The sequence below is a fragment of the Macaca fascicularis genome, chromosome 1 (assembly GCF_037993035.2).
Source record: "Macaca fascicularis isolate 582-1 chromosome 1, T2T-MFA8v1.1".
In the NCBI taxonomy this organism is placed as follows: domain Eukaryota; kingdom Metazoa; phylum Chordata; class Mammalia; order Primates; family Cercopithecidae; genus Macaca; species Macaca fascicularis.
In genome coordinates this window covers 119,604,284-119,626,552 of record NC_088375.1, presented here as the reverse complement: position 1 = coordinate 119,626,552, position 22,269 = coordinate 119,604,284, and the positions used below count along the sequence as shown (strand labels likewise).

The 22,269-nt window shown below is 40.2% G+C and overlaps 1 protein-coding gene across 18 annotated transcripts in view; it reads right to left on the bottom strand.

Annotated features, from left to right (window-relative positions):
* Positions 1 to 11,916, bottom strand: part of CSDE1 (cold shock domain containing E1) — a 40,596-nt gene extending 28,680 nt beyond the window's left edge. For 6 of the 18 annotated variants that reach the window (XM_065547339.1, XM_073998376.1, XM_073998383.1 and 3 more), the window contains exons 1-3: positions 11,858 to 11,916; positions 10,711 to 10,822; positions 3,775 to 4,160 (exon numbers count right to left, since the gene is read on the bottom strand). The gene's annotated coding sequence lies outside the window, so the exon portion shown is untranslated. The remainder of the gene's footprint in view (positions 1 to 3,774; positions 4,161 to 10,710; positions 10,823 to 11,857) is intronic. The other 12 variants (XM_065547343.1, XM_073998377.1, XM_073998385.1 and 9 more) reach the window with 2 other exon arrangements.
* Between the last annotated feature and the right edge of the window lie 10,353 nt (positions 11,917 to 22,269).

Below are 22,269 nucleotides of genomic sequence, written 5' to 3'. Positions count from 1 at the left end.
CTAACATCTCTGGGATTTTGTCCTCAAACGTAAAGTGGGAGCACCTAACTGGTTTCCAAGTTCCTTTGGGGAGAGGGGGTGGAAATCTATGCTTTGTAATTTATTACAAGATCTAAGTTGTTTTTCCCCACTAATCTGGTCTGCTTGGCTTCTACTGATTGTCAAACAATTACTTTAGAAAAGGTAGCCTATTTCACCATAAGATCTTTAGAAAACCACCCTGTATTCTCAAACGTACCTCCCCTTGACTTCCACTGTTTCTTTCAATTTTCTTAACACAACCATTTTTCATACTAATTGCGGTCTCTGGATAGGTTCTAAATAATTATTCATTGAAGCGCATTTCACGACTATTCTTAACGTACCCGACCAATATAAGGTACTGAGTGATTACACCCCTTGATTCTGTAGACTGAAGTTTTATAACTTTGTAAAACTAAAAAAAATCCCCATCATTTCTTCACAAATCACATTAGCAAAATCAGGTTTTCTTTCAGTTCCTCTGTAATGGATCATTTGTTCCTAAATAAAAAACTATAACCTAATGCTTTTAAAATGCCTTCTGTTGGTTAATCTAGTATTTCAATTTGGTGACTAATTTTAAATTATCAGACTCCTATCTTAATACCTGTCTCACACAGTTGTTGAGATAGTTAAATGAGTTGCTTCATGTAAAAAGCCTAAAATAAGTGCTTACGTAGCACACAGGTACTCACATAACTATTTATTAGGTCTCCGAAAAAAGCAGGGCAAGGATAGCATCTGGCAGCATACACCTGGAGACTTCTCTAAAATCAGTCTCTTACTAACCTCTTTTAATTGTTATCCATCCAACATTTCTCCATACTGACCATTATGCTATCATGAGCTACTCTGTCAAGTTTTTTATTCACTGGCTCTGGGGTTTTTGCTAGAGATGAAAAGTAAGCTCAACAGTTCCCACATCTGACTGAAAAATCAGGACACTGACAGTTTCTGTCATAGGTCTCTATTTGACTACTATCACACACCTAGTAACTAGCACCTTAGCAACTGCCAAGTAATCCTGTTACTTTCTCACTCATCTGGGGCTTCGGTTTTCTCTGCTTTGCTATGTTTCAAGTATGAAAATTATTGCATTCAGCAGAAAAAAACTAGGAGCATGACAGGAATTTTCTAGTTTTGCTTTCCTCTTGTCTGTCACCTTTAGACTACCTGGCTCAAATCATTCACCAAACAATTCAGGTCTATTTTCACATGTCAAACAAATGTTTCACAGTCCTTGTTCTTTCTTGCCATTTTATGGCTAATTCTACCCTTCCATATGTGTTTGTTCCTAATTATGTATTATTTTTACTGACTTTACAAAACCCCCCTTTAAAATCTGGGGGTTCCATTGCATTACCAAATCTGTTTCCTTAGGTGTGTGTCCCCTTTCACTGAACTATTTCACAACTGTACAACCATGGCCATGTTTTACTGCTAAAAATCTTCATCCCAATTGTGGTTTCTTTGTAACTATGTAAACATGTAATTTTTAGACAGCTATGGATACATTTATATATTAAAATGTTCATGTAGTAAACTAATATTCGGAATACAAAGATTACGCTAAACAAAAAGCATTTCTTTAAATCTATTTCTATAAATCATGTCAATGAAATGAAAGCCTTAATATCTAATCTTGCCAGGCACAGTGGCTCACAAGGTCAGGAGTTCGAGACCAGCCTGGCCAACATGGTGAAACCCCGTCTCTACTAAAAACACAAAAAATCAGCCAGGTGTGGTGATGCACGCCTGTAATCCAGCCTGGGCAACAGAGCAAGACTCATCTCAAAAAAAAAAAAAAAAAAAAAAAAATCTAATCTTTTATCCTTCAGAACATAAAATTGTGGTTTCAATTTGTGTTAATCTTCCTTAGCTAATCCAACAGAATCCATAACAACTAGTCTAAAACTCTAAAATTATTCTTTAAAAATCAGCTAAGGTAAGAAGAAACAAATAGAAAAACTAAATGGTACAGTTACCTTAAAATTAAGTAACTGTCTGTTTATGAGACATAGATAATATTACTAGTTTTTAGTTAAGGAATATTCTAGTGCACAGTAAGGTCATCAACACTATTACATAATCCTTCAATAAATTGGAAATAAAGTCCTAAGTGCTTCTTGAAATAGCAGTGAAGCTTTTGTAACTGCACAACTTACTTTCATTCTTCATTTTATTTGACCTCTGTAGCATTTAAAAAAATGTTTACCATTGACTTCTTGAAATTATCTTTGGTGCTTCTTCCTGACTTCTACTTCTTTGCTCTCTTCATTGGTGCTTCTTCCTTTGTTACCTATAATCTGATGACTTCTTTCTGAATTCCTTTATGTCTACTAACTTTAGAAAATCTGGAAACTAAAGATTAAAGAGGAAAATTGCTCTTCATAAGCCAACCTTCAAAGTTAACCACTGTTTAATATTCTGTACTAGCGTATTTCCTTCAACTTCAGATTGCTAATGACCTCAATAGATTTCCACTATATATTTTAATATCAGTAAGTTACTATGCTAACTTCCCTATTCCTATGAACAATGGTTTCTAGCTTGGACAACTGGATTTCATAAAGTCATTCCCTCTACATTTACCTTCAGAATCAACTGGTCTCCAAGTCCTCACTTCTATCATCAGAACATTCAGCATCTACCTTTTTCTCTACCTAAACCTTAGCTTTTATCTTCCTTATACTCGATCCACTGCTTTTGGCAGATTTTCCCATCCTCAGCCTTTCCCTCAAAAGTGTCACCATTTGTCTTTTAAAGGTACACTTCTGAATATTACTTTAAAATGTTAAGCAATAAAGCTATCTTACTTTTGGGGGAAAAACCCATTAAGCCCTTGCTTACAGACATCTGATGGCTCTCCTAGAGAATAAAGACAAATGTATTGGGCCAAGCCTCCAGCAAACTTCCCTTTCGTAACTCTCCCCACAAAATTGTATTCTCTACTTTGTTCATAATGAACAACTTAATATATACCATGTGCTTTCAGGTCTCCCTGAATCTGCTAATTCTGTTGTCTCTATACCTCTACCAATGTCTCTTCTCCCTCTTAACAAGGTACTACTCACCTTCAAATATCCTTTCTCTGTAGGCTTTCTTTACCCTCCTCCTTACCTTCAAGGGAACAGCTTCAGTTATATTCTTAATATTTTATGAATATCTTTTAGCCTATATTAAACTGTGATCCTGTGTAACAAATCGTCCTGTATTGCAGGTCCACTAATATCTTATTCACTCATTATATTTCAGCACTAGCAATGCCTAACAATACAGTAGGCATGTCAACCATTCTTTCACAAATATGCACTGTATACCATTCATAAATATGCACTGTAAATGTAGGTATGGACATAAACCAAGGTTCTTCCCTCAAGAAGCTAACATTGAAGAGAGAAAAACAGATGTCAGTAACAAATATCACCAAAGTTTCACAGACCCTCGTGGAAAGACTGCAATGCATTCTTATTTGAAATCCTAACTTCTAAATAGTACAGACAGAGCTTCTCTAAGAGACCAGTAAGTCGAGAGATCAGCATGTATTAATATAATCTGGTGTGAAAAATCTGTTTTGACCATAAACACTGTCCTTATCTAACAAGAGATAGTGTTGATATTTCATACTAGTTGAGAATAGAAAAACTGTCTTCTGAATACCTTTAGAAAACAAATAAAGATTTTATATTTGACCAAATAATCAGGAAATCCAGAATTATGGAACTGATTCTTAATAGGAAATTACAAACCTACCTCGCAGTGATAATCGAATATTGCACTTTCAGTAGTATTTGCTGATTCTTCTTTTCAGCACACGTTTCAAAGGATGAAAGTTGCTAGTATTAAAAAAAAGAGCGAGAGAAAATGATCTACCAAGCTAATAAAGAATACAACTGCTGCTGTACCGGGCAATCTCACAGTACAGCACTGAAGAAAACAAAGACTACTAGCAGCGTTGGGAAGTGCTCTTTCAAAGCTGTTGAGTAGGCACAAACTTCTTGTTTCAGATCAAGTGTTGTGTCTTCAACTTAAGTGTACTCTTCTTTGGTCTTGTTTGTTGTTACGAGGTTTGTTCCTTGCCTGATCTGAACTTGAAGCAGCAGTTTCAGGTGGTAAAGTCTGTTCTGTTACACTTCATACTAGAGGTAAAAAATGAAGACATTAAGTATAACATTTATAAAATAATCAGGGACAGTGGGTGAGAAGAGGGACGAACTCATTTCATTAACTTAGAATCATAGGTCATGCAAGTAATACAGAAAACCTGGAAGCATGCTCATTTGATGTTATTTGGAGCAATCTCTCAAGTACTAACAACTACCTCCTTTGGTATCTCATACCCAAGACCTCAAATTATTCCATAGTCTTTATTGACCTCTTCCCCCAAATAAGCTCAGTTACATGGCATAATATTTAATTTAGTGCAAGTATTTTTTAATGATCTAGCTCTGTGGAAAACATAAAAGAAGTCCCTGCCATGAAGGCATAGACAATCTTGCTGAGAACACAAGATTTATACATGAAAAAAAACAGAGTATAGGACAAAAACGCCAAAAATTATTTTGCTCAATTAGCATCTAGATATCTATTATGTCACAGACTATCTAGAAATATTACTTATTGTTTATCCAGAACTGCATGTGCATCAAAGCAACATGGCAAGTATAGAGAAAGCTTTTAAATAAGTGGAATTTGAACTGAATCTGGAAAATCAGGCAAATAGCTGAGTGTTCTAGGCATGAAATAGCACGTAAGTCAAGCTAGAATATGCCACTAAATTCTAAGTTTCTTGAGAGAAGCAACCATGCATTCTATGATTTTCTAAGCCTGGCATCAATGAAGTCTTCTGCATGAATGCCCGTGGCAACAGTGTGGCTTGTTGTTTCAGAGGAAAATCAACAGGCTAGCCTGGAGAACAGAGAACTGGGCTGAAGTGAAATAGGATATGTAGTGTGACAGGTGTAGTGAAGCCAGATTATGAAGCATTTCAACTTGATGTAACAGGAAACAGTGCCTTAGTTTTTGATGAAAGTGGTATTAAGTCTTGAAATCCTATAGGAGATGACTTAGTGAGCAAATAGAAATCTCATTTGCACTGCTGCAGTAAATAGATGAGAAATGTCTATAGAAGAGAAATAAAATGTATTTGTCAGTAAAAATTACATTTCTGCTTTATATTAGCTATAAAATAAACAACTATTTTGCACTGAATCCAAAGTTAACCAAATGGCGTTAACGAAAATTATTTCTACAGGGAGAAGAAAAAGGTGGACATGCTGAGAAATGGATAATATATTTGAAAACATCAGAAGAATGATTATCAGGTGAGAGATCAGAGCTGATGAAACAGCTCAGACCAGAAGAGCGTAATCTCAATCACTGGTACTAGTAAATACCACGAACAAGTTATTTAATCTCTCTAGGTTTCACTTTCCTCACATGCAAAATAAAAACTCAATAATAGCTGATCTGGCCATTTTCTATTATCTAACATCCCATGACTTTATATTGTTCCTTCAAACATCAAATGTTACATACACTTGTCTGATCTTTCAACTTTATTTCATTCTATTACCCAGACTAGATATATGTCTGAGGGTAATGGTGCTCAAATACTTGGGAAGCTTTTAAAAAAAAAAAAACAAAAAAACAACAAAAAAAAACTATGCCCAGCCCCCACTCAGAGGAATATAACTGGTCTGAGGTAGGGCCACTTTAACTGTCTTGATTCTTCCCCTCTCCATCGCCATACCCAATGTTGCAAGTTGCGTTAGTATTTCCCTCACGGTATCGTTTGTATCCATCTCTTGTCCTACTAAATGACGTATTTTAGCTCAGGTGTCTAATACATCCGCCAAATTCCAGTGTACACACTTTCCATTTTCTGTCACATACCACCACCAGACTATCAAAAAACTTGAATTTTGGCCAGGTGAGCTGGCTCATGCCTGTAATCCCAGCACTTTGGGAGGCCTTGGCAGGAGGATTGCTTGAGCCCAGGAGCTCAAGACCAGCCCGAGCAACGTGGAGAAACCCCATCTCTACTAAATATACAAAAAATTAGCCAGGCATGGTGGTATACGCCTGGAGTCTCAGCTACTGAGGACTGGGAAGTCAAGGCTGCAGAGACCAGGAGAGCGACACAGCACTCCAGCCTGGGTAACAGATCAGAACCTTGTCTCAAAAAACAAAACAAAAACCCTCCAATTTCACTTCTCATCTCCCCTATCAAACATCTTCAGTTATTTTTCCACCACTCTAGATGGGAAGTTTTTAATCCTGGCTATCCACCGCCCCCAGCAACCTTAAACAAACAAACAAAAATAAACAAAATCAAAGCCTGAGTCCCATACAAAGATTCTAAATTTAACTACACTAGGTTAGGTGCCAGGCATTGTTATCTCCCCCCACCCCCCAACCACAAATCTGCCCCAAGTGTTTCTGACTTCCAACCAAAATTAAGAACTACTATTCCAGGTGTCTCCATTCTACCTCCCATTCGTACTCTCTACTGTGTTCCAGTTCTCCCAGAAGTCCATTACCTTGCCTAATCCTTAAACACAACTCTTGGGAAATTCCTGAATTCTAGCCACCTTTGTTTATATGGGTCTTCCCACAAAAAAATACTGTTGTGATCTTCAAGGTGACAAAAAGCCTTTCTTGACCATTCCAGCAGACTCATTAATTCCTACTAAAGAATGGTGCAGTAACATCCACTGCCTGCATCAAGCAATTTGCAGCAAGTGGTACCAAGCAATTTCTGTACTTTGTTTACTTCATGTTTTTATGTATCTTGTTCCTCCAATTCTATTTCAAATTTCTGAGAGGTAAACTCAAACTTCTTTAGCACAGCCTCCTTTAGCACCTAATACAGTGCTGCCATAAACAACCAAAGTTAATCCTTAATAAGCAAAAGGACACCACAATTCAAGTGTAAACAGTTATACCACCTTTAATTGTATGAAGTTTTAATTATCCAATCAAGAAATAATCTCTTCTTTAAAAAATACGGACTGTGTATATTGGTTTTATCTTAATACTTTAGGTCTATTAATGAACCCAAAGAACTCAAGACGGAGAAAGCAAGTTATCTTGAAAAACTTGAACTGGATTAACCCAGTCTAGGTTGTTGTATTACATTAAGAACCGTCAATTCCAAGATACAGTAACACAAAAAGAGATTTCTGGAACCGAAACTCTGGAGTATTGCAGGGCCATTCTTAGGCACTAATGAGGTCTATTAGGAGCTACTAAAGCTCAAACGAACCCACCAACAGTCATGAATAATTTACTGGCCGAATTAACATCTTCACAGCTTCTGCAGTTAAATAAATGTTTTTCAATTAAATTAACACTTACTGAAGAACTTCAAGGTATTGCTCAGGCATTTTAATATAAATGGCTATCCACTCATGCCCAGATTAACATTAATTGGTGCTACTAACCAACTCTTTTGCCTTAACCCTAGGAACGTAAGTGCATCTCCTCCATCCACCTAAAAGCTTGAAACTTAAGTCACACAGAACACTGGGTATTGGGCTGGGGCGGTGGCTCTCGCTTGTAATCCCCAGCACTGTGGCAGGACGAGGTGGGACGATTGCTTGAGACGAGCCTGGGCAACATGGTGAGATGCTGTCTCTACAAACAATTTTAGAAACAAAAAATAAATTCACTGGGTGTGGTGGCACACACCTGTAGTCCCAGCTACTCGAGAGGCTGAGGCAAGAAGATCGCTTAAGTCCAGGAGTTTGAGGCTGCAGTGAGCTGATTGTGCCACTGCACTCTTCCCTGGGCGACAGTGAGACGCTGACTCAAAAAAATCACCCCCACAAACCCACCATAGGGTACCAATAAAAACACTAGTGAACAATTTAAATGTGTATCTGAGAATCTCCCTGAGTGCTAAGTAATCAACTCCTTTTCCCTTTGCTCAGCATGGAAATAGCAGTATTACTTAATCACTGCAATTTCCACTTCTCGGGTTCAAGCGATTCTCCTGCCTCAGCCTCCCGAGTAGCTGGAATTACAGGCGTGTACCACCACGCCTGGCTGGCTAATTTTTGTATTTTTAGCAGAGAGGGTTTCACCACGTTGGCCAGGCTGGTCTCGAACTGACCTCAAGTGACCCACCCGCCTCAGACTCCCAAAGTGCTGGGATTACAGGTGTGAGTCACCCCACCTGGCCACCACCTGTTTTATTTCATGTCTTCCTCAGTTGGCTGTTTTACCTCAAAGGCCTAGCATAAGCCATGACATAGTAGGCACTAAATCAAGAGGTTAAACTAACACATTTATGTGGTAAGTAATCCATCTAAAATGTATCACACTACCTAGTTTATTATTTTGACAAATTATTTTGAAAGTATGGGCAGCACTGACTTTGGGAAAAGTTAATAAAAGGCTAAGCCAGTCTACAAAAGTCTGCTCACCTAACCCACTTCCTTCAGGCAGTGTCTTCTTTTAGGCGGGAAAAACAAAGACCCAAATAGGTAGCATAGGACTGAAAAGTTTCTCTATTGCCTGACATTTCATTGAGCACCACAGTTTATAACTGAAGTGCTTAATAGGTCTTAATTCATTTTCACTTTAGGATCTAAGGTAAATAATAAAGTCTAGATAATTAACCAACCTAAGTCACCTGTTGAGTAAAAAAATAAACTCAAACCGACTCAGCTATCTTTTTGTATCTGTTTAGTAGTAACAACTGTACTGGATTATTATCTAAACAGCTACTGAGATATTTAAAACTATCTATCACTTAACTGCTTATACATACACCCAGAAGTCTAATACTTTTAAGCAGGACAAATGGTAGTATGGGAAGATGCTGAAGAAACACTCTAGACACATCAGAAAACAACACAGACCAGCAGTGTCCAACAGAAATACAGTGCAAACCACATGTGTAATTTTAATTCTAGTAACCATATTACAGTCAAAAGAAACAGAAGGAATTTTAATTAAATATCTTAGTTAACCAATTATATCCAAAATGTTATTCTCTACAGAATCAATGTAAAAAATTGACACTTTTACATTCCTTGAAATCCAATGTTATTATACAATCACAGCACATTTCAATTCAAACTAGCCACACTTCAAGTGCACAACAGCCACACATGGCTGGCAGCCACCATGTTCCACAGAGTAGGTATAAACTGAGCAGGGGTCTAAAAAAGCACTATTGTGCCAATTAGCAACAGGAAGTAAATGTAAGGGTCTTGAGCAAAGATTTTCACTAATAAAAGTAGGCAGTATCTAGCACAGAAGCTTGTTGTTACTAAATTGGAGAAACAGAAATGCAAATAACTGGTTATGTACTGATTGTAGCTGCAAATCAACGGATAGCTTACATGTGCAACATATGGCAACTGATAATTTTCAGTCACACAGTTTTACCTCAGCATAAAAGGACATTAAAATATTTAAAAGTTTTGTGTTCTTTTTAACTAGGTACCCACACATGCAAGTGGAAAACATTCTAATATCAAAACAAAGGAATTTTTAAAATCCTGACTGGGCAGAAGGGTTTAACAGCAAGTCACTCTCACCCATAGTAGTTTCACCACTTAAGACAGTCTAGCTATTAAAGCTTACAAAATAGATCTCAAAGTGCTTCCTCTTCTGTTTTCTGCAAAGACAAAGCTAAGAAGAAAGCACATCAATTCTTTGTGTTTAACAAGATCAAGATATTTATCTCATTTTGCAATACAGTCCTGAAATGCAATTCCTCAAAAATCTGTCCAAGAGAACATCGGTCCAAAATTTCCATGTTTTAACTACCTTGTCGAAAGTATGGCTCTCACAACAGTTTCAATAGACTTAGTGCCACTGAACTCTACAATAAAAAACATTGGAACACTAAATGTTATGTATATACTCCAGCATAATTTGATATTTTAGCATTTTGTTTGTATAAAACAAAAATCGATGGCCCTACACGATGTGTCTTCGCGGGGGGGAGGGAAAAATAAGGGTAGGGGATAAAGCCGGACTGCACATCAGCTTTCACACTTTCAATTTTGATTTGCTAGGACTTCACCAGATTTTCACCCACACTCGCTAAAGGTCATACTTAAGTCAGAACTTACTCACAAAAAAAGAAAACCTATCTTCTGTGCCTCAAATACTTTAGTTTTCAACTCAGCTGCTATAAATACTCATCTCGATGGTAAACATCCAGAACAGCTGCAAAACCAAACTATTAGCTTCTCTTTTATTTTAGTCCCAGGGCTAAAACGAAACAAAAAGAAAGCCGAATATTTATCCAAGTTTTATGACTCAGGTATATGCCTATTCAAGTATATAAACCCCCTCCTTACCCACACCAAGGATATACATTATTGGATATCAATACCAAAATAAAATCAAGGTATGTATTACAGTGCCCCTCAATGTAGTATCAAGAATGTTTGCCTTTACTCAAAATGAAAATTACTCAGCATTTTAGAAAAGTGTAGCTTGTATTTGTGGGTTACAATTTGAAACCTACATTTTAAAAAAGTAGGTTAGTAGCAGTGGCTGAGAACTGCCAGCTCATACCAGCCTGATGAAAATTTAAGCCTCTCAAAAAGATTTAACTACCACAGTGCCTTTGAGCATTCTCCCTCTCCGCCCTGCCTCCCAACTGTTTAAAGAGCGCCACATTCTTTTACTCATTTAAGGTGCAAAACACGAAAATTAACTTGCCTAACAACGTTCAGATTTTCTTTGCAGATTGAAGCCTGTTTCAGGGAGCGTTCTCTGCTTCACCTGTGAGTTAAACAAGACGGCCGCCATCTGGGTGTTTCTAAGGGAAAACCTTAAAGCAAAAGAACCTTGGCACTAAGATTTCGTATTGATAAAACATCATGGTAAAAATTTGAAGCTGTCTCCCACGGGGGAACTTCAAAAAATTCTACATACAATGACGAAGCCAGGCAGTTCATTGCACAATGTGGGCCAGGCGCTGGCACCATCAGAGCTAGAGGAGGTGGAAGGGAGGACACTACTGAGCTTTCAAAAAGGCGCACGCCCTTTCCTCAAGACAGAGGGGTGGGAGCCACGTGCCTAAAAGATTAGGGACTGGTTCCCTTTCCCAAGAAGCCGAAGGGGAGACAATGCGGGGAAGGTTGGGTGCTGAGACCCTGCTCTAGGTGACTGGAGTAACGATGTCAATTCCGCCACGCTGCTGTACCAGATGTGGCTGGGGAAAGCTGTCTTTAAGCACTACCCCTAAATATCTAGATGGAGCGGGGTCTCAGTCTATACACAAAGAAGGCGCCACTGCCGCACTGCGCTCTGGTACTGGTAGTCAGATTCCCAAGCAGGTAATGGCCAGCAAACTATAGGGTCCAGAGTCAAAGCAGGCCCCTCTTCTCGGTCTCAGGCTCTTCCAACCTCACACAAAGGACCGCGCCACCACCCCCTCGCCCCGCCCGCCGGGACATGTAGTTCCCATTTCCCCAGCCAAGCGGCAGATGGGGAAGCCGCCAGACTACAGCTCCCAGCAGCCTCCGCGCCCGAGCCCCGCACCCTATGCCTCCATCTTGGCTGCGGTCGGAGCCTCCATTTTCGCTCCCTCCCCCCACTTTAGTCACCACCACCACTACCAAAACGCGCAGCCGGCTGGCCTCGACTCCTGGTTTCAGCTCTGCGACCTGACGTGAGGCCCAGGCAGTTGAACGGGAGACGTATGAAAAAGCTCAGGGCAGGGAATTGGGGTGCATTCTTCCCCACCTAGAGCTCTACGAGTGCCCACCTTGACTCAGAAAGCTTTCCCCTTAGCCTTGGTCTTATTCTCAGCCCTTCCCCTGGGTTTTTGCTACCCCCAGTTGGACCCTGAGGTCGTACTCACCCCAACAGCTCAGCGCCCCCTCTCCAGCGCCGCCATAAGCAGCACGGCCCGGTACGTAGGAATAAATCTCGCTTCTCTCGCGAGAGTTGCGCGCTCCGAGCTCGTGCACGAGAAGGGGCGGAGTGAAGCGTACTCTCAATACGCTTGCGCAGCAGGGCTGAGTGACGCCAAGCAGTTTGCTGCACTTAACCACAACCAACATGGTGGCTGCATTCCCTTACATTCCTTCTTGGGTGTGCTACGGGAAGCAATCTGGGTGTTTACTGACTCCTCCTGGACACTACGGGTGGCGGGTAGCTTTAGGCGTCTCTAGTCTTTGAGCGTTTGAATACGTTTTAGCCCACAATAATGGGGTAAACCTTGAAGGCGAACAATTCTGAGGGCATATCCAGGAGTCATAAAAAATGATTTATCTTTTCGCAGCAAAAAATCCAGAAGGGCCTCACACTCGTTTCTTCTCATAGTGCAAGCATTCTTTCTTACATCTACTGCATTAGACGAATTTCATTAGTATAGAGTCAGTTTTTTAGCAAGGTAATTTGGAAATCTAAATGAGACCTTTGTTTTCCACGAACAACATTGCAACAGATGCACAAGAGTGAGCAAGGCTGCATAATCACTAAACAAAATGAAACAAATTCAGTCAACTGACCTTTCAAGTTACCAAAGATATTCCTGTTGTGTCAGGTAATCAAAGAGGGTGAATCAGTAATTAAAAGGTTGAAATAAGAGCAAAGAGATGATTCATCCAATGGGGGAAGAGGGAAGGAGGAAAATGGGTAATTATGACCACAGGAAGTTCAATGGATTATCCCCTGTCAGACAGTACAGCATGCTCCTCTGGTGAGAGGAATGCTTTTCCCAGATTCAATGCTTCTATTTTCACAGATTCACTGGCTCTCTCACTTGACAGTATTGGAAAAATAATGAGCAGCCAGTCTCCTGAGTACTCTCCTACCCACTTTTTGCTTACAACACATTTATTTGACATGTTGTATGTGTAATCACTGGGAAGTGTACAGTTGTAAAGAAAATCGGATATAGTCTTGTCCTCAAGGAACTTTTAGTCTAGCATCATTAATGATCACAAAAATAAATCCAAACGTACACACTGGAATAAGTGCAATGAAGGAAAGATAACCTTCAATTCAAACCTCTTGAATTCTAAGAGGAGGCCGTGTCCCATTTCTGTTTAAAAATTTCTCTCCACCTTTGTTGCTGGTGTCTGGTCCCATGTATAACACCTCAAAAGTGCCCCTTTGCTCTCTCTGATGCCTTCCCACGCTTTCCTAAGCACAAATATTTGCTTCATTTTCAATGCTTTCATAGCTCACTCTATTGTAATTATTAGTTTTTACTAGGTAGTAATACTCCAGCACAGAGCTTATGACATTCATCTTTGCATCCCTGGTTGCTGACAGTGCCTGGTCTCGACAACTCTCAAAAGTTTGTTGAATAAATAGCACTGGACAACAGTATGATAAATTGTTAGAGATTGGAATGTATTTCTGGGAAAGTACAGAATGTAAACTTTTTTTTTTTTTTTCAGATGGAGTTTCACTCTTGTTGCCTAGGCTGGAGTGTGATGGCATGATCTTGGCTCACTGCAACCTCCGCCTTCTGGGTTCAAGCAGTTCTCCTGCCTCAGACTCCTGAGTAGCTGGGATTACAGGCGCACACCACTACACCCAGCTAATTTTTGTATTTTTAGTAGAGACGCGGTTTCACCATGTTGGTCAGGCTAGTCTTGAGCTCCAGATCTCGTGATCCACCCGCCTTGGCCTCCCAAAGTGCTGGGATTACAGGCGTGAGCCACCATACCAGACCTAATTTTGCATTTTTAGTAGAGATGGAGTTTCTCCATGTTGGTCAGGCTGGTCTACAACTCTCTGCCTCAGGTGATCCGCCCACCTCGGCCTCCCAGAGTGCTGGGATTACAGGCATGAGCCACTACGCCTGGCCCAGAATGTAAATATTTCAAACTAGCTGTTTTTTTTACTTCACTCAGTTCTTAAATCAAGATCTCCCCTTCCTGCAATACAGCTGGTCTGTGTATTCTAATCAAATGTTATAGAGAAACTGTACCAGGCTCTTGCACTAGATATGAGGTCATGTGAAACTAATTAGGCAATTAGGTAATTCTACTTTTAGCATACATTCTCAAATATCACAGCAATAGAAAATGTAAAAAAAAAAGTCTCACTAAATTCTAGCAATACAATTACTGTTAATAAGAAAGGATAAAGCCTTGATTTCTACCATTACACATAACTTCTGAAAACCTTCTTTAATTATATGATCATTTCATCATCGTCATTCTGAATATATCACAATTGCCTTTAAATTCCTTTAAATTCCTCCTTGTTCCAAAATTAATATCGATTTACATTTATCACAAAATGCAAATCTGTATAAACCCAGAAATATACACTTTAGCTTCTAATGCATTAAAGAAAGTAACAGGTGGAGCAATTTGATGTAAATCACAAGTGAAAATGATTTACTCTTTCTACAAGTAAAACCCATAAATAGAGGTAGGTTTCATTGTTAGATCACTACGTAATGATTTTTTTTCAGATGAATTTTGAAGTCAAATCAAAAACTGAAAAATTGTGGTTATCTTTTTATTTTTTTAAAATTAAATCAGAAACTTGTTAAATCACTGGAAAACCATCTCCTATGCAACAGGGTGACATGGATTTTGGGAAGATAGTCTGTTAAGGAACCATCAGAAAAAAAATTCCAGAAATTATTTTTAGTTATTCATCATACTTAGTTTTCTACTCTGAAAGACTTAGACAATGAAATTGATAACGGTTGTGTGCTTTTTTTTCCCTCTACAATAATAAATAAGCACATTATCTCTGAAGTCTACTTTAGAATCAAAAGTAAACATTTCTTACAGTTTGTAAGGTTTTCTTGAGCAGTGGTGGGTGAGATTTTTGTCATTTCTCTGTCAAATGAGAAAAATTCAGTCAATGTAGAGCTGTTTTAAAAAATTAAATAAGGCTAAATTTATTGCAGGTTTTAAGAGTTGTTTTTATTCTGACATGTCCTCCCTGTTTAGAAAAACTAAAGAGGATCTTCTTTTTTAAAATTATGATAGGCTGGGCACGGTGGCTCACAACTGTAATCCCAGACTTTAGAAGCCAAGGTGGGAGGATCACTTGAGCTCAGGAGTTCTAGACCAGCCTGGGCAATGTGGCGAACCCCCGTCTTTACAAAAAAATTAAAAATTAGCCGCGCGTGGTGATGCGTGTGTGGTCCCAGCTATTCAGGAGGCTGAGATGGGAAGATTGCTTAAGCCTGGGAGGTCATGGCTGCAGTGAGCCATAATCATGCTATTGCACTTCAGCCTGGGCAAGAGTGAGACACGGTCTTAAAAAATATTTAATTAAATAAATAAGATAAAATTATGATAATAGTGGATGGTAAAGGGGTCCACATCCAAGGTTTCAGAACAGAAATAATACTTCTAGAGCAAAAACATTCATAAAGAAGAATTATTTCCATAAGAAGTAATGTGACCCAAAACTTATTCTTTAACCAGCCTCTAAACAGTTAAAGTGCATTATATAAATAAGAATAATATAATAATACCACTAATGTAATCAGATGTTAGCATTTAAATAAGAATGCAAAAAGCTTTGTATAATGCTTCCCTTTAAAATGTTAACATTGCACTTACTGGGATAATTATGTGGACATGCTAAACTGCTGCACCAAAAGTAGCCATCTAACATTGTAGCTCTGGGAGTCAGTTAATAGAGGGAAGGGTAGAGCAACAGAGTATTTATAATTTAACTAAAACTCAATCCCAATGAAATCCAATTGTATTTAACATAAATCCAAACTCTTTTACTGTGCTCTTCAAGGCCCTGAATGATATAGTCCCCACCAGATTCTCTAACCCCTGGTTAACTGGTTCTTCCAATATTGTAAGTTTGTTCCTCCTTCAAGGCCCATGAATTTACTGTTGTCTCTTCCTGGAATGTTCTAGCCCAAATCTTTGGGCACTTTCTCATCATTCAGATCTTACGTCAAATGTTACCACCTTACAAAGGCCTTTTCTAAAGTAAAAGTACCCACTAAACTATCAGTTTCCATTTGTTTATTGCTCATCCCTCTGAACTACAGCATAAGCTTCAATTCTCTAGTTCATCATTGTGTCCCCAAAACCTGGCACAGTGACTTACATATGCAGTAAATACTTAAACAATATTCATGGAATGAGTAAATTACACTTATTTTATTGAATCCAAGGCAGTAGTGATTGTAAGGTCCAGTCATCATTTTTGGATTACCAATAAGAAAATTTGTAGCCATTTTCATTATTGATATGGTTTGGCTGTGTCCTTTCCTAAATCTCATCTTGAATTGTAGTTCCCATAATCCCCACATGTCATGGGAGGGATCCAGTGGGAGGTAATTGAATCATGGGGGCAGTTACCTTCATGCTCCTTATCTTGTGATAGAGAGTTCCCATGATATCTGATGGTTTTATAAGGGGCTTTTCCCCCTTTGCTCAGAACTCATTTTCCTTCCTGCCACCATGTGAAGAAGGATGTGTTTGCTTCCCCTTCCACCAGGATTGTTAAGTTCCCTGAGGCCTTCCCAGCCATGCTGAACTGTGAGTGAGTTAAACCTCTTTCCTTTATAAATCACCCAGTCTTGGGTGTGTCCTTATAGCAGTATGAGAATGAACTAATACAACAAATTGGTATCAGGAGTTAGTGGGGCACTGCTATAAGGATACCCAAAAATGTGAAAGCGACTTTGGAACTGGGTAACAGGTAGGGGCTGGAACAGTTTGGAGGACTCAGAAGAAGAAAGGAAAATGTGGGAAGGTTTGGAAATTCCTAGAGATTTGGGGACTTAGAAGACAGGAAGATGTGGGAAAGTTTGGAACTAAAATGCTGATAATAATATGGACAATGAAGTCCAGGCTGAAGTGGTCTCAGTTGGAGATGAGGAACTTGTTGGGAACTGGAATAAAGGTGATTCTTGCTATGCTTTAGCAAAGAGACTGGCAGCATATTGCCCCTGCACTAGAGATCTGTGGAACTTTGAACTTAAGAGAGATGATTTAGGGTATTTAATGGAAGAGGTTTCTAAGTGGCAAAGCATTGAAGAGGTGGCTTGGGTGCTCTTAAAAGCATTTAGTTTTATGCATTCACAAAGACATGGTTTGGATTTGGAACTTATATTTAAAAGGGAAGCAGAGCATAAAAGTTTAGAAAATTTGCAGCCTGATGATGCAGTAGAAAAGCAAAGCCCATTTTCTGGGGAGAAATTCAAGCTGGCTATAGAAACTTGCATAAGTAATAAGGAGACAAATGCTAATCATTCGGATAGTGGGGAAAATGTCTCCAGGGCATGTCAGAGACTTTCATGGCAGCCCCTCCCATCACAGGCCTGGAGGCCAAGGAAGGAAAAACCATTTCCTGAGCCTGGCCCAAGCCCCTCCTGCTCTGTGCAGCCTTGGGATATGTTCACCCTGGGACATGGTGTCCTTAGTCTCAGCTACTTCAACTCCCTCTGTGGGAGGGAGTAAAAGGGGCCAAGGTACAGCTCAGGCTGTTATTTCACAGGGTGCAAGCCCCAAGCCTTGGCAGCTAACACATGATGTTGGGCCTGTGAGTGTGCAGAAGTCAAGGATTGAGGTTTGGGGACCTCCGCCTAGATTTCAGAGGATGTATGGAAATGCCTTGATGTCCAGGCATTAGTTGGCTGTAGGGGTGGAGCCCTCATGGAGAATCTCTGCTAGGGCAGTGCAGAAGGGAAATATGGGGCCCCCACAGAGTCCCCACTGGGACACTGCCTAGTGGAGCTGTGAGAAGAGGGCTGTTGTCCTCCAGACCCCAGAATGGTAGATTCACTGACAGCTTGCACCATATGCCTGGATAAGCTGCAGACAGTTAAAACCAGCTGTGAAAGCAGCTGAGAGTGGGGCTGTACCCTGTAAAACCACAGTGGTGGAGCTGCCCAAGGTTGTGGGAGCCCACCTCTTGCATCAGTGTGACCTGGAAGTGAGACATCAAGTCAGACAAAGGAAATCATTTTGGAACTTTAAGGTTTGATGACTGCTGTAATGGATTTTGGGCTTGCATGGGGACTATTGCTCCTTTGTTTTGGCCAATTTCTTCCATTTGGAAAGGGTATATTTACCCAATGCCTGTACCCCCATTGTATCTAGGAAGTAACTAACTTGCTTTTGATTTTACAGGCTCGTAAGTGGAAGGGTCTTGCCTTGTCTCAGATGAGACTTTGGACTTGGACTTTTGGGTTAATGCTGGAATGAGCTAAGACTTTGGAGGACTGTTGGAAAGGCATGATCTTGTTTTGATACATGAGGATATGAGATTCAGGAGGGGCCATAGGTGGAATGATGTGGTTTGGCTGTGTCCTCACCCAAATCTCATCTTGAATTGTAGTCCCATAATCTCCACATGTCGTGGGAGGAACCCAATGGTAGGTAATTCAATCATGGGGGTGGTTACCCCTGTGCCACTGTTCTCATGATAGTGAGTGAGTTCTCACAATATCTGATGGTTTTATTTGTATTTATTTATTTTTTTTGAGACGGAGTTCCGCTCTTGTTGCCCAGGCTGGAGTGCAATGGCACGATCTCAGCTCACTGCAACTTCCACCTTCTGGGTTCAAGCAATTCTGCCTCAGCCTCCCACATAGCTGGGATTACAGGTGTGCACCACCCCGCCCAGCTAATTTTGAATTTTTTTTTTACTAGAGATGAGATTTCACCATGTTGATCAGGCTGGTTTCGAACTCCTGCCCTCAAGTGATCCACCTGCCTTGGCCTCCCAAAATGCTGAGATTACAGGCATGAGCCACTGCTCCCAGCCTATCTCATGGTTTTATAAGGGGCTTTTCCCCTTTTTCTCAGCACTCATTCTCCTTCTTGCCACTATGTGAAGAAGGACGTGTTTGCTTCCCCTTCTGCAATGATTGTAAGTTTCCTGAGGCCTCCCCAGCCTTGCGGAACTGAAAGTCAATTAAATCTCTTTTCTTTATAAATTACCCAGTTTCGGGTATGTCCTTATAGCAGCATGAGAACAGACTAATACAATTATGAAATAAAACTTCCACTACTTAGAATTTTTATATTTATTGAAAGGACTATTTTAAACTTACTAGGTTTTTTTTTTTTTTTTTTGGAGACAGGGTCTCACTCTGTTGTCCAGACTGGATTGCAGTGGCATGATCTCAGCTCACTACAGCCTCCACCTCCTAGGCTCGAGCAATCCTCCTGCCTCAGCCACCTGAGTAGCTGGGACTACAGGCATGCACCACCATGCCTGGCTAATTTTTGTATTTTTTTGTAGAAACGGGGTTTTGCCATGCCCAGGCTGGTCTTGAACTCTTGGGCTCAAGTAGTCCTTCTGCCTCAGCCTTCCAAAGTGCTGGGATTACAGGAATGAGCCACCTGTGCCCACCCCAGACATAGATTTAAATTATGTCTCCCTTTTGTGTGTATATGAAGTAAAAAAAAAAAAAGCAAAATAAATTTGTTAAGGTATTCTTCACAAAGTCTAACTCTTCTGAATCTGTTTTCAGTAATACATTTGACCATATTTTTAAAATTCTACTCATCATGAGTCAACATAAAAAAGTCAACAGACTAGAATATATATTTGCAATATATAAAAAATGTATTGGTATCATGAATATATAATACATTAATAAGAAAAAGCCGAAAGGAAAGAAAAGGAAAATGGGGATAAGACTTGAAGGTCCGTATGTTTTTAAAAACCCGTATAGGCAAATACTTGAAATTATACCCAGCCTCATTAGAAATCAGGGGGATGGCCGGGCACGGTGGCTCAAGCCTGTAATCCCAGCACTTTGGGAGGCCGAGACGGGCGGATCACGAGGTCAGGAGATCGAGACCATCCTGGCTAACACGGTGAAACCCCGTCTCTGCTAAAAATACAAAAAACTAGCCGGGTGAGGTGGCGGGCGCCTGTAGTCCCAGCTACTCCGGAGGCTGAGGCAGGAGAATGGCGTAAACTCGGGAGGCGGAGCTTGCAGCGAGCTGAGATCTGGCCACTGCACTCTAGTCCGGGCGAAAGAGCAAGACTAGGTCTCAAAAAAAAAAAAAAAAGAAAGAAATCAGGGAGATGATTTTTTTTTTTTTTTTTTTAAAGATTTTTACACTTACAGAAGAGGTAGAAAATTGTACAGAAAGTTGCCATAAACCTTGTACCTGCTTCTCCTATTTTAACCTTACATAACTATAGAATAATTTTCAAAACTAGGAAATCAACTTTGACATGATAATATGACTTGAAATACAAAATTAATATGGGCTGCACCAGTTATTCCTCCAATGTCCATTTTCTCCTCCAGGATCGAATCTAGGATCTCACACTGCATTTAGTTTTTATGTGTCCTTTGTCTCCCTTCTATGACAGTTCTTTAGTCTTTGTCTTTTACAGCTTTAACACTGAAACAGTCTAGGCATGCCAGATCATGGCTGTAATCCCAGCACTTTGGGAGGCCGAGGCAGGCGGATCACTTGAGGTCAGGAGTTTGAGACCAGCCTGGCCAACATGGTGAAACCCTGTCTCTACTAAAAATATAAAAATTAGCTGGGCGTGGTGGCAGGCACCTGCAATCCCAGCTACTCTGGAGGCTGACGCTTGAGAATCACTTGAACTCAGGAGGTAGAGGTTGCAGTGAGCGGAGATAGTGCCACTGCACCCCAGCCTGGGCAACAGAGTGAGACACTGAAAAAAAAAATTAATATATATATATATATACACACACACACACATATACACACACACACAATTTTGAAACAATATCAGTCAGCTATTTTACAAATGTCCCTCTTTTGAAGACTACAGAGGTTATGTGCCTCTCATTGCATCAATATCGGGGTATATAATGTTGAAGTGTATTATTACTATTATTATTTGAGGTGAGGTCTTGCTTGTTGCTAGAGTACAGTGGCATGATCTCGACTCACTGCAGCCTCCACCTCCTGGGTTCAAGCAATTCTCCCACCTCAGCCTCCCGAGTACCTGGGATTATAGATGCCCACCACCATGCCCGGGTAATTTTTGCATTTTTAGTAGAGACGGGGTTTCACCATGTTGACCAGGCTGGTCTCGAACTCCTGACATCAGGTGATCCAGCCACCTTGGCCTCCCAAAGTGCTGGGATTACAGGTGTGAGCTACCTCGCCCAGCCGTTGAAGTGTATTATTAATGATGTTTACCTTAATCAGTTGATGTCTGCCAGGATTCTCCATTGTAAAATCACTACTCTTTGCTTTGTAATTAGTGGGGGCAGGGCAATGCTTTGGTAATGTACTGAATTGAATAGCGTCCCCCCCTAAATTCATTCCCACCCAGAACCTTAGAATGTGACCTTATTTATAAATAGGGCCTTTGTGGATGTAATCAAATTAAGATAAAGTTATACTGGATTAGAGTGGGCCTCAATCCAATGAGTAGTGTCCTCAGAAGAGGGAGTTTTATACACTGACTAGAGACATGCAGGGAGAATGCCATATGAAGACAAGAGATTGAAGTGATATATCTAGAAATCAGGGAACAGGAATTGCCAGCAACCCCAGAAGCTAGGAGAGGGGCATGGAACACATTCTCCCTGAGACTTCTAGCCTCCAGGACTATGAGAGAATAAATTTGTTTTAAGCCACCCAGTTTGGGTTCATTTGTAATGGCAACTCTAGGAACTAACACAAACATATATAAATATCCTGTTTTTGCTTAAATTTTAGCCCACCATCCATTGGTGGATCTTGCTGAATCTTTTTGGTTCACAAATGTCCAGGTTTTCCCATATAGAATTATTTTGAGCCCACCAAGAACACTGATAATGTAGTATTTCCTCAAAGAGTGCTTCATGGTTTCCAGGATTTTATTCCAAGCTGCTAAAAGCCACTGGGGTAGGCAGAATTCCAAGCTGGCCACCAAGATTGCCAATGGCACTGTACATGTCTCGTATCATCCCATCTTAAGCATAGGTGAAACGTGGATATGAGAAGCTATATCACTTATATCTCTTTTATGGCAAAGGGACTACTGCAGATATAATTAAGATCTCTAATCAGTTGGTTTAATCAAGAGGGAGATATTCTGGTTGGACCTGACTTAGATGTATTCTTAAAAGGGAGTCTATTTGCCAGGCGTGGTGGCGCATGCCTGTAATCCCAGCTACTCAGGAGGCTGAGGCAGGAGAATCGCTTGAACCCGGGAGGCAGAGGTTGCAGTGAGCCGAGATCATGCCATTGCACTCCAACCTGGGCAACAGGGGTAAAACTCCGTCTCAAAAAAAAAAAAAAAAAAAAAGGGAGTCTAGAGGTGGGAGACAAGAAGTCAGAGATGATTTCCTGTTGGCCTTGAAGACAGTCTTTGAGTTGTATA